This window comes from Lipophrys pholis, assembly GCF_963383615.2.
Source record: "Lipophrys pholis genome assembly, chromosome: 11".
Lineage (NCBI taxonomy): Eukaryota > Metazoa > Chordata > Actinopteri > Blenniiformes > Blenniidae > Lipophrys > Lipophrys pholis.
In genome coordinates, this window is record NC_137631.1 from 23,188,387 (window position 1) to 23,199,407 (window position 11,021).

Genomic DNA, 11,021 nt, shown 5'->3' on the forward strand with positions numbered 1-11,021 from the left:
TGCAAAGCAGGACTCTGCAGAGCAAGCCACGTGACCACCTGGAAATGTAATCCGCTGTTTTGGAGCAGTGATTTCATCGCGCAGGAGGAAGGAGACGCCCAAATGCTCGGCTGCCGCCGTTCTGCCCCTCGTGTCCCTCTGCCGTCTGGTCTCAGGTGACAGACTCAATTTTCATTGTACATAATGCTGCTCTTTAGTCTGCTCGCCTTCCTTGACACATCCAAAAAATAATATCAGAAGGTAAACCATTTCAGTTGGCTCCGGTTTTGCTTTTATTGAAAAGTACAAGGAGCAACGTAAAGGACGACAGCAGCCAGACGAGACTTTGTACCTCGTGGAGATGAAAGTCTTAACGTGGCTACAAGTCAACATAGGTTGATGATTTGTCTCCGTATCTCTAATGTTTTCGGTATTGCCGTGATATTTACCACCCACTTTGCACAATTTAAATAAATTGAAACAATCCGGTCTAAGACTTCACAATATATTGCAACTTTATCATCATCGCAGTATCAACACCGACTGAACTGCACTAAATCATGTTTCCATGCTGTGTGCATTCACGCAATGTCGAAATGACATAATTTGGAGTTTTAAAAAAAAAGTGTGAATATGATCGCAATGATTTAACAAAGGCAGCAAAATAACATATTTTGTTTTATTTTTTATATCGGTTGAAAGCTCTAATTAATTCCGACTTGGAGGTCAAAGGGCAGAAATCAAGGAAAAATGACAACAAATCACAGTTGGTGCAAATTAGGGTGAATAGAAAGATTACTATTACTTGTAATCACAAAGACATTAACATCATTTCCACAAATGTTTGCATTTATCTTAAATCAGATTGTTATTGCAATACTCGACAACGTCACTAAGCTAAATATTGTGCAGCCATTGTCTGGTCTTTCATATTAAAATTATGTTTTGTTCATCATTCTCATCTGTGTTATTTTGAGTACTCTGACATTAGAATAAATTCTCACAGAATGCGAGTGGTATAGTAATCATGATATGTTTCATTTGTGCATAGCTGATGGTGTCAGCTCCTCTGTTCAGGTTGGTCATCGTGACGTTATGTAGAGAGCTTAACTTTTTCTCCGGCGTTACACACTGTAAACGGTTAAAGATCCACCGGTTTAGGAATTTCCCTTTTCCTACTAGTTTTTCTTTCTTCTTGTCAGAGGTAGTTGTTAGAATGTATTCATTGTTGTCAACTTACAATTTACATTTCATTACCACTACATTTATTTTCCCCATCTACTTATTTAGTTGTCATTCATCCCAGCAAACTACATTCACACCCATTTTTTCTGATCTTCTCCCAGCCTTATGTTGTTTGTTTTTTTTGGTTTTTGTAATATTCAGTTTTCTCAACAAGAGAAAGAGATGGAAAAGCTGCATTTACTAGAAATGTCACACTCATATTTAATAGAAAATGAGATCATAACAGGGACTTCCTACAGTTTTGCAAATGTAGACGCTTCTGCCTCAAATGATATTTAAATGACATTTAACTGCTAAATAATTCAGATTGAGTGCAGTAATGAAGGTTGCACTTAAAACAGCTTCCATATGACAGGTTTGCCTGAACGAAGGCAATACACTAACCTGTCACCTAAACATTGAGATTGATTTGATATAATGGCATTTTAAATGATGTTCTTTTCTCTTTAGAGAGTGCAAAATTGGTCCAAAATATCCCGATGGTCAATCAAAAGACTTGTGTGTACTTTTATTGAGTCACTGATTCTAAACTATACCGAGTGGAAATAAATCGGCATGGCCTGCGTTATCTCATCGTGTGGTTTCTACTAGAGAAATAGAGAAACAGGAATATGAGATAAACATGAATGATGTGGCAAACAAATCAGAATTAATAACAAGTAAAACACAGACTTTATCGATTTCCAGTCATTTATATGAATATTAATGCAATTGAATGAAAATCACGAGGCCTTCTCTGGTTTTAAGGGTGTTATGTTTTGACAATTGACTCAAATAACTGAATGAATACATGGAGGTAAGTTGTTTAATAGTGATTGGATACAGAGTTTGTGTGTTACTGTAAGGAGTGTGTGTGTGTGTGTGTGTGTGTGTGTGTGTGTGTGTGTGTGTGTGTGTGTGTGTGTGTGTGTGTGTGTGTGTGTGTGTGTGTGTGTATAGAGCCTTTTTTTCCCCTTCCTCGCCACATACTCAGCACCTCGTTTACGATGTGGTTTCACAGGCTGGTCGAGGTTTCAACTCAGACCGACCACGAGGTAAAAATTAAGGCTGCTGATTTTTGTGCCGAGGGGAAGTCTTTCATGAAGGTCCATAAACTTAACATCACCGGAGGCCCTTTTTTTTTCCTTTTCTTTTTTAAACCTCAAGGCGGTGTTTAAACTCGGTGCACATCATACAATTTCTTCAGCTCATTAACTGCTAAATTTGCTGTCACAGCCAGATTTGTCGACGCGGAGACTCTTCATACAGCATTTGAGGCAAAGTCTGCAGATTTCAACTTGGATTTATTTTTTAAACTTGGATCTTTGATTGTGACCTTCAAACAGTGTAGGATCAGGACATTTATTAGCATCCACCCTGTGAAATGTTGGAACAGTCTCAGTGAAGGTGTGAGAGCAGCTACAACCATTTAGACACTCAATGTTCACCTAAATGTACTTCTTGGCTTTTAATCACACGATTTGGTTGGATGGTTGGTACATTTGATGTGATGGTTGACTGATTAGTTAGCAGATTGCCTGTCCTTGTTGATCGAGGAGTCAAATCTGACTTGTTGCTGTTACAAATTGCTTGGAAATGTTTTATTTTCATGAATACTTGGTTCCCTGTTGTGATAACGGAGAAAATTGTCACTTTAATGCGGGAAATCATCAGTCAACAGTCACTTGCTGAACACGGCAGCCGTTTTAGAAGCCTGTGGTTTGTTAAAGAATTTAATCTGCAACAGTAGGCCATTAAATCACATTACCACCAAGGGGCAATTAACAATATTGAACACATTGCGCCAGATTAAACAAAGACACCGACTGTCAGGCTCCATCTCTGTGATTAAATCATGGCTGGGAACAATCCAGACCTGCCCGTCGTAACATAATAATAACCTGTAGTTGTAATGTGTGCATCAGCCCTGTTATTCTTTTTATAGTGAACACATTAGCGGGTAGTTTGCCGCACAGTGACGTGGTTGGTTGGACACAGGCCCGGGACGGCTCAAGGCATTCAACAGACGGGATGTACATTTCAAATCTGTTTCAGGTGTTCTCAGAATGGAGCAGGAGGACAATGAGGAGCGATTGTCTACGAGTGTGCATGTGCACGTGCATGTGCATGTATGTGTGCGTGCGTGTGTGTGTGTGTGTGTTTGAGTAGGTGCGTGCGTGGTTTAAAGGTAAGAATCCCATTAGCAGCCCTTTGGCCTCTTGCATGGCTTGGCAGCTGGCGCCTCGTGTCACTGTACATGCAAGCCTTTAGTCTTATTGTGTAAGGGTATCAGACTTGCAGGCTTGGCTGCAGGAAGGTACACACTGAAGAGACGCGAAGTTGTTATATGCACTCCACCTTTGTCTTTACTACACTGCCTTCATCCTTTTCAACACAGTATTTACTACCCGAGATGAAAAAAATTCCACCTCTTCTTAGATTTTTTTTGTAACATTAGTCAGAGCATTTACGGAAGCTCAATGAGACCTCCAAAAGTGGGTTAATATTAACTATAATAACATTATAATCATATAACATTTTTCATGTGTTGTTATTGCTATACTGTCACATTTTATCATAATTGTATCACTTTTTAATCACAGACCATGAATATCTGAATATATTAATGCATTCTGGTGAAATTCCATGATGTTATACATAAAATACTGATGATATTAATTTAAGGTTCATCTTTTTTCTTCACATAACAGGAAACATGTGGAATTACTGTGTTACATTTCAGTTTTGTAAGACCTTGGGATTTGTAGGTTCGCCTCAAAAGAATGTTTTTAGATTGTGGAAGTAAAGCAGAGCCCTCGGGAAAAGTCATGCATCCACAGGTAGAACATGAAGCCCTTGAGCCAGAACTTGGACTTGGGATAAAGCGAATGTGAGGCGAGAGTACTAACCACTACATCCCCAAACGTATCACAACATATCCATGACGTTTTATCTTTACCAAGTCATTCTGAGCAGATTTGTCAAGATTGTGTTACATTCCTTTTTTAGAATGACAATAAAACAGAAGAAACATTAAAAAACCATGGTTGTATAAAATTACGTTATACTGCAAAACATTCTCGCACTATGATGCGAGAATGTATCATGCTGTATTGTAGAAATTATATCTAGTAATTTAATTTAAATTATTTTTTATTTAATATTTCTAAATAGGAGATTATGGTTAAAAAAAATGCATCAAAATAATCTGGCAAGATTTACTGATATGGATTTGTTTTTTCTACATGGATGCAATATGACTTTGAATAATTCTTTTAAAAATTGAATCTTCCCTCCTCGTCATGGATTTGATCAACACTGCGATGCAGGCAACTCTGTTCAAAACACCTTTAGAGATTTGCCCCAAGTGGTATAACCTGTCAAAACAAGAAATAGTCAGGTATTGAAAACCAGCGGAAAGGATTTATGTAAGTATATTGTGTGATATTTCTATTTCCACACAAATAAATCATTTGAAAAGTGCAAAACTAATCAACATCAAACATTTTTTTACTTTCTATTGTTGAAAAATGCATGTAAGGAAAGATTTCTCTGAACATGTGTGTTCAAGGTTCCACCTGGCTGCACAGACACACTGTGCATCTCCTCATCTTGAATGTGATTCTACTAAATGTTGAATTGATAAATGTGAAGGTTTAAATCATGTCTATATGTCCATTGACTATGTCTCTTGTTTTTATTTATCACCAGATATTCTCATAAAGTGTCTCCAGCTCGGTGAGAAATTATATAGATAAAATATCCCAAACACGTAAAGTGGATTTTGATTTGTCCATTTTATATATAACAGCACTTTCTCAGCTGTCCAAGGTCACATGTGATTTAAAAAGAATAAAACTCTAATTAATTGTGAGACACATTTCCATGCAGGCCCTTTTAAGATTAATTGCAGCTGATACATTAAAAGCCGTGTTGCCTTGTGGAAGCGCCCGGTTATAGATTCCACTCAGTGCAGGAAATGTAACTTGAAGAAATGCTGTTGCAGCCGCCAAAACACGAGAATAACTTTTTCCTTGAGCCAGTTCTTTACTTTCAGGAGATTTCTCTCTGTTTATCACTCTTTCAGTTTCTCTGCTTCCAACTTGTGAAATGGACCAGAAAATTGGAGATATGTTGATGTCCGCTCATTTAAATAAAGGCAACATTGTTTACTGCAGTTAAAGAAATCTGCAGCTATATTAGTTTCCAACTACTGTTGTTTTTTTTTTATGTCATTCGAATGTTTGTTTTATGTCACCAAATTTTTTTCGGAATCGTTTATTGTGTTCGAAAGCCATTTGCGATGCTTCTTTAATGCTGTGCTTTATTTTAATGCTTCTCTGTGCTTGTGTGACTAAATAGTGCTCTCCAAATAAACCCGCTTTCTCTTGATCTTTGCACAATCTGCTATTGAATACTCTTCCAAATCAGTCTGTGTGTTTATTTACATGCTAAAACTTTTCCTAAAATGTCTTTAAAGGATGAGCTCAAAGTCCTCGGGTTTGTTTGACAGGCTTTAAAATGTTAAAAATTCAATAAAACTATAATAATGTCTTTAGAACACTTGTTTCTTATTTATTTATTTTCTTAATTAAGGATGTGTAGCTATTACCTTTCATTTTAAATATACTGTACTTCCACAGCAGAGCCCATGGTGGTGCCATACTGCACGTTTTGCCTAACGACTTTACTTTAATCACGTCCAAGAAGCTGTAAACAATAAGTCATTTTCAAAGTTTACTGTGGATTTCCAGCTTCACTCAGAGCATTAACCTGAGACAAAAAAAATTTAAACGCTCCAAATGTACAAAGCCCACCAAGGACACCGTGAGGACAATGTTTCCGTTGCAAGCTGATTAAAAGGCCGATGTTGGGTTACTTAACCCCAAATTAAAATTCATAGAGAACAGATTTACAGCCAAGAGGTCTGACAAATTTATGCTTCTGCTCTCGTCATCTTATTAGTGGAAATGTGCAATAAATTGCATCCAAACGCAGGAAACTGCCTCGACCGGGACAGAGTTATGTTAGCCCAAGCCAAAGCACAGTGTCTGTACAAGCATAAAATGTGAAACGACGGGGGTTTAGGTGTTATATCGGCCGTGGTTACAAAGACAGGCCTGCTTTTGTTGAGGCAGCATAGAAGCCCCTATTTAAATACCAGGAAAAATCCAGAACGGGAATTTCACTATTGTTCACAGTGCATTGGATCCACATGGTGGGTGGCAACTCATGCATACATTACTGCCGGGCCGATTAAAAAAACAATTCTAAAAGTGATATTACATAAAAAAATTTGATGGCTCTTAATGTTATTTATTAAGTGAGATTTGGGATTGGGGAGAACGTTTGAATGTGTGTTTTAGTTGGCAGTGCTTTAACCTCCCTGTGTGTGTTTCTGTTCAACAGTCGGGTGATTTAACCTCTCACCACAGACTGCTGAACTACAGCGATAATGTCTCTGCTTACACATAAGCCCCTGGTTGCCGTGATCTTAAAAACACATGTCTGCTGAAGGTTACAACGGTTCTCCTACAGATCACATAATGGTCGTTTATCCTCTTTGTGCATTTCTTAACACATGAATGTTGGCAAGATTTGAATAAAGAAGCTATGATGTCAAATATTCTTTTGCCAAATAAGGAGATTGTTTCACTAGCATTACGAAAATGTTATTAGAATACCTTCACATTGCTCTAATACAGTAAATTAACTGAGTTTACATGTGTCAGTGCAAGTAATACTGATTTTTTGGGGGCGATTTTGATCACATGAAAACATAAGTCTATAAAAAAACAAAAAAACATTGATTGTGCTTCCAAAACATCAAGGTTAGGAACACAATTACTTCATTATCAAATTGCTCAGAGTGGTTGAATGAAACATCTTGAAATAGGGCATGACACGTGTATATTTCTCATTATCGTGATATCAACATGCAACCTATACAATAGACAAACAACTGATAGAACTGCGATAAATCATGTTTACATTTATTGTGTATTCATTCAGGATAGAGGCAAAAAAGTATTAAAAACAAATTAAGAAAAATTACCAAAAAAAACCAACTCAAACCACTTTGCTTCTGAAAGGCTGCGGGTGGGAACATCTGGCGGAAAAAAACGTACAAAATATGGTTCTAACATTTATTTTGAAGAACAAATCTTCACTCGAGAAGAGATTACCATCATCTGCTTAAGTGTTTTTATTTATCACAAATCATGTTATCGCAGTATAAAACAACATTATTGAATGTTACTGAATACTGTGGCGCACGACCATTTCTCTAGAGCGCTACGTACCTTCAACAATAACTCAAATCCAATCATCTGATCTATATATCAGTTTTCAGAAATGATGAAAGATTTATTCCAGAAAAGAAGCTAAACATTTGCAGATGAGTTCATCTAACCAGTCAAGAGATTCTGGAAACAACAGCTTTTTTTTTTTTTTTTTTTTTTTTAATTATAAACACGAGGATGTAAAAACTTAGCAGAGAAACCCACAACCTTTCTAATCAATCTGTCGAGACTCCGAGGGGAAAAAAGGCTGCGGATCACTGGCATAGACAACAAGTGAAAGTCATTATCTTCCATCCTCTCAGTTTGAAGCAGTAGCATCGTTATCGGTTCATAAATCTAACCAACCGAATAATGTGTAACCACAAGCTGCAGCTGAGGTAAACACACTCAGCTGCACAGCCACAAGATTTCTTTTTTCTTTTCTTTTTTTTTCAGCTCTTCCACAACTAACCACCGTGGTTCAGCGCCGTGCATGATTACAAGAGAGCGAGAAATCTCGCGGTGCAGTCTGCCTCGAAGCAGGTAGAAATGCCCCTTCCATCTACTCCATCCCTCACAGCACTCCGACTGCCGGCGTCTCTTAGCAACGCCTCCAGGCAAATCAATGGAGGGTAAAAAGAGAGAGACTGCGAGATGAATGAGGGGCCGAGAGGACAAAGGGGGAGGAAGAAGTGGAGAGAAGTGCGGAGAAGGGCACATGGGTGTCAAGTGAATAAAGAAAAGGAGACAGGGGAAGAGGGTGGGAGAGTGGAGAAAGTAAGGAGGGAACGGGGTGAAAGGGGGGGGGGGGCATTAGGAGGGAGAAGAAGGGAGGATGGGGGAAGCGGGGCAGAAGGAGGGAAACTACGGGGAGGCATGCTTAAATGTCAAGCTCTACCCAAGTCACTGCGTTTAATGTCATTTGGGATGAAAATGTCAAAACGATAAAGCAGACTACATTTTGAGGGACAGCGGCACATGTTGTCTCGACGACTTCTCCAGGAAAACACCGTTTAGCCAAACAGACGACTCATCTGCCCGTGAAGGTAAATTTCATGTCTATGTTGGAGGGGCAATAAACAGGACACATTCTGAAGAGCAATTTTTGGAAGAGTTTAACCAATAGATCATGATACTAAATAATGCACTGACCTGTTATAACATTACCACTGACATTTCGTCACGGCGCCTGTGAGTCGGCGACACATATCAGGCACCGAGTGAACATGGTTCCTGAAGGGCTGTCAAGGGTCAAACTGTGATGGCGAGACAACTGAGCAACTGCACATAAGCGCAGCTCATTGTGGAGTGTTCCCGGCCTGCAGTGGCCAGTGTCCATTAAGAGATATCCAAGAAAGAAAAAGACTGATTGACTGCGGGATGTTGGAGGAACAAAAACAACATTATCCTTTGTGCCATTTATGCACACCGAGAACCAAGAACCAAGAACCAAGAACCAAGCTGCTTTTCCTGCAGCATTGATGTGCATGGAATGAAGTTCAGCATAGAAGTAGACAGAGGATACGAACATGGTCCATCATTTAAATCCTTGAGGATCTGCAAACTACCGCTTTTGTGCAGAGCTGGTGTGGTTTTGTGGTTTTCCAGGTTCTACCGGATTTCAACCGGTTGCTCGCGGCTGTAGCTGCAACCTGTGGTGACAGCCATCTCTGAACCCCTCTCACTGCATTAGATCACACACTTTTAAGGCACAATCAGAGAGATCGTCACAATGACTCATCCTTTATCTGAGACTGCTAAAATTAGACGGAGGACGTCTCCAAACATTTTGGTGTCGGATATCACGGCACAAAACATCACAAATTGATCGTTATGGTGACATCATTGTGCAGTATACTTATTGCAAAACATTGAACTGTGATTTAAAAAACAAAAAACAAAAAACATTCCATGCATTTATGAGATGCAAATTCAAAATGACCAAATTTTGAATATGAAAGAAAATGTTTAATCACAATTCAAAAGTTGTACAATTCATTCATTTGAAAATACTCCTAGTCCTAATTAGTCCATACCCGGTGGTCTCAGAGCAGAAGTCAGAAACACAAAAATCAAAGGAAAAAAGTACCAGAAACAATAAAGACAAACAAACTGAAATGCTTCTGGTACAAACTGCAGACCCACATTTAATGAACGTGAAAAACAATTGTGGCCTAAATGGGTAGAAGAAGAAAAAACTGCTCGCACAAAGACATTAACAATACATGCTTAAATGTTTGTATTCTTCATAATCTGTTATTGCAATACTCAGCAATTTTATTGAATTTCCTATCCTGCGTCGCTTTTTTGAAGCTTTACAAATGCATAACTGTGTGTGTTTTGTTGGTACAACTGATTGGAGTTGTAATAGAATGAAACTGTGGATTAAGGGGAACAATTCATGGGTTTCAGAGTGAGCCAGAGATCCCTATATTGCTGCGTGTGATGAATCCACCAAGAGGGTTCTCACCTCATCAGATCTGATACAAAAGTAAACAGCGACTTATAACAAAGCCATACACAATGAAATCACACAGTTAGAAAGTGCAGAATAAGTTCCCACTTCTTTGTGTTGCAGAGATGAAAGAATGTCAAAGAGGTCAGCGACTACAATGGAAATGCACAGGGCATGGTGGGGGTGGGGGGTGGGGGGGGGGGGGGGGCTGATGGCCTTCGACATCAGCAGCTGACACCGGAGGAGGAGGAAGAGGAGGATCAGGGAGAAGAGAATGATGCCTGCCTCTTCATCACTACCACAGCAGAAGCACTGTTTGCAGATTTGCATTCAAAAACAAAAGACTCACCTCGCTGTGCCGCTGAAATCAGCTCCAACCACCTCCTTTCCTTTCAGAGGGGCTCCTTGCTGCTGCTGCTGCTGCTGATGATGATGATGATGATGTTGCTGATGCTTATTTCAGGCGTCTCGCGGCTCTGCTCGCTAATAGCGTGCAGTCACGTTGTCTGAATCTAAATGTGTACGCATGCGTGCGTGCGTGCGTGCATGTGTCATCGCAACCCTGCTTTCTACAAAAAAGAAGCATGCAACTGAATTCCAATCAATCTCAGTCTGAGAGAAGAGGGGGGGTGGCTGGCGGTCGCAGAATATCTGTGCAGGTACTAGATGTTGGAGGAGGCTGGAGAGCCGCCGCGCCGCGCCGCTGCGTGAGGCTGCGCGCTGAGGTGCAGGAGCAAACCGAGGGAAGGGGCTGCTTCTCCGGGACCGGGACCGGGATCGGGACGGCCCTCACCCGACGCGGCAGGAGGAGCGAGAGGAGCGGGAGGCGGTGTCGGATGAACGCTGTCTTCCTGGGAGGGACGGTCCTCGTAGAGCCCCCGGCGGACGCGGCTGTCACGCTCAGCAGACTAAATCTACAACTTCCTGTCGTTTCTTTTCACAATTAAACTCGCCGTGTGCGCGCGTGTGTGTGCGCACGTGAGGGATCACAGAGGAGAGCGGGCCGAGCACAGACCCAGGCAGCAACCCAAAGAGTCCAAACTAATGAAGTACATGATGTGTGCAAAGAAATATAAGATATA

At 40.2% G+C, this 11,021-nt stretch overlaps 1 protein-coding gene across 1 annotated transcript in view; it reads right to left on the reverse strand.

Annotated features, from left to right (window-relative positions):
- st3gal2 (ST3 beta-galactoside alpha-2,3-sialyltransferase 2) overlaps positions 1 to 10,783 on the reverse strand; it is a 61,318-nt gene extending 50,535 nt beyond the window's left edge. The window contains exon 1 of the mRNA XM_080475242.1: positions 10,289 to 10,783. The gene's annotated coding sequence lies outside the window, so the exon portion shown is untranslated. The remainder of the gene's footprint in view (positions 1 to 10,288) is intronic.
- Between the last annotated feature and the right edge of the window lie 238 nt (positions 10,784 to 11,021).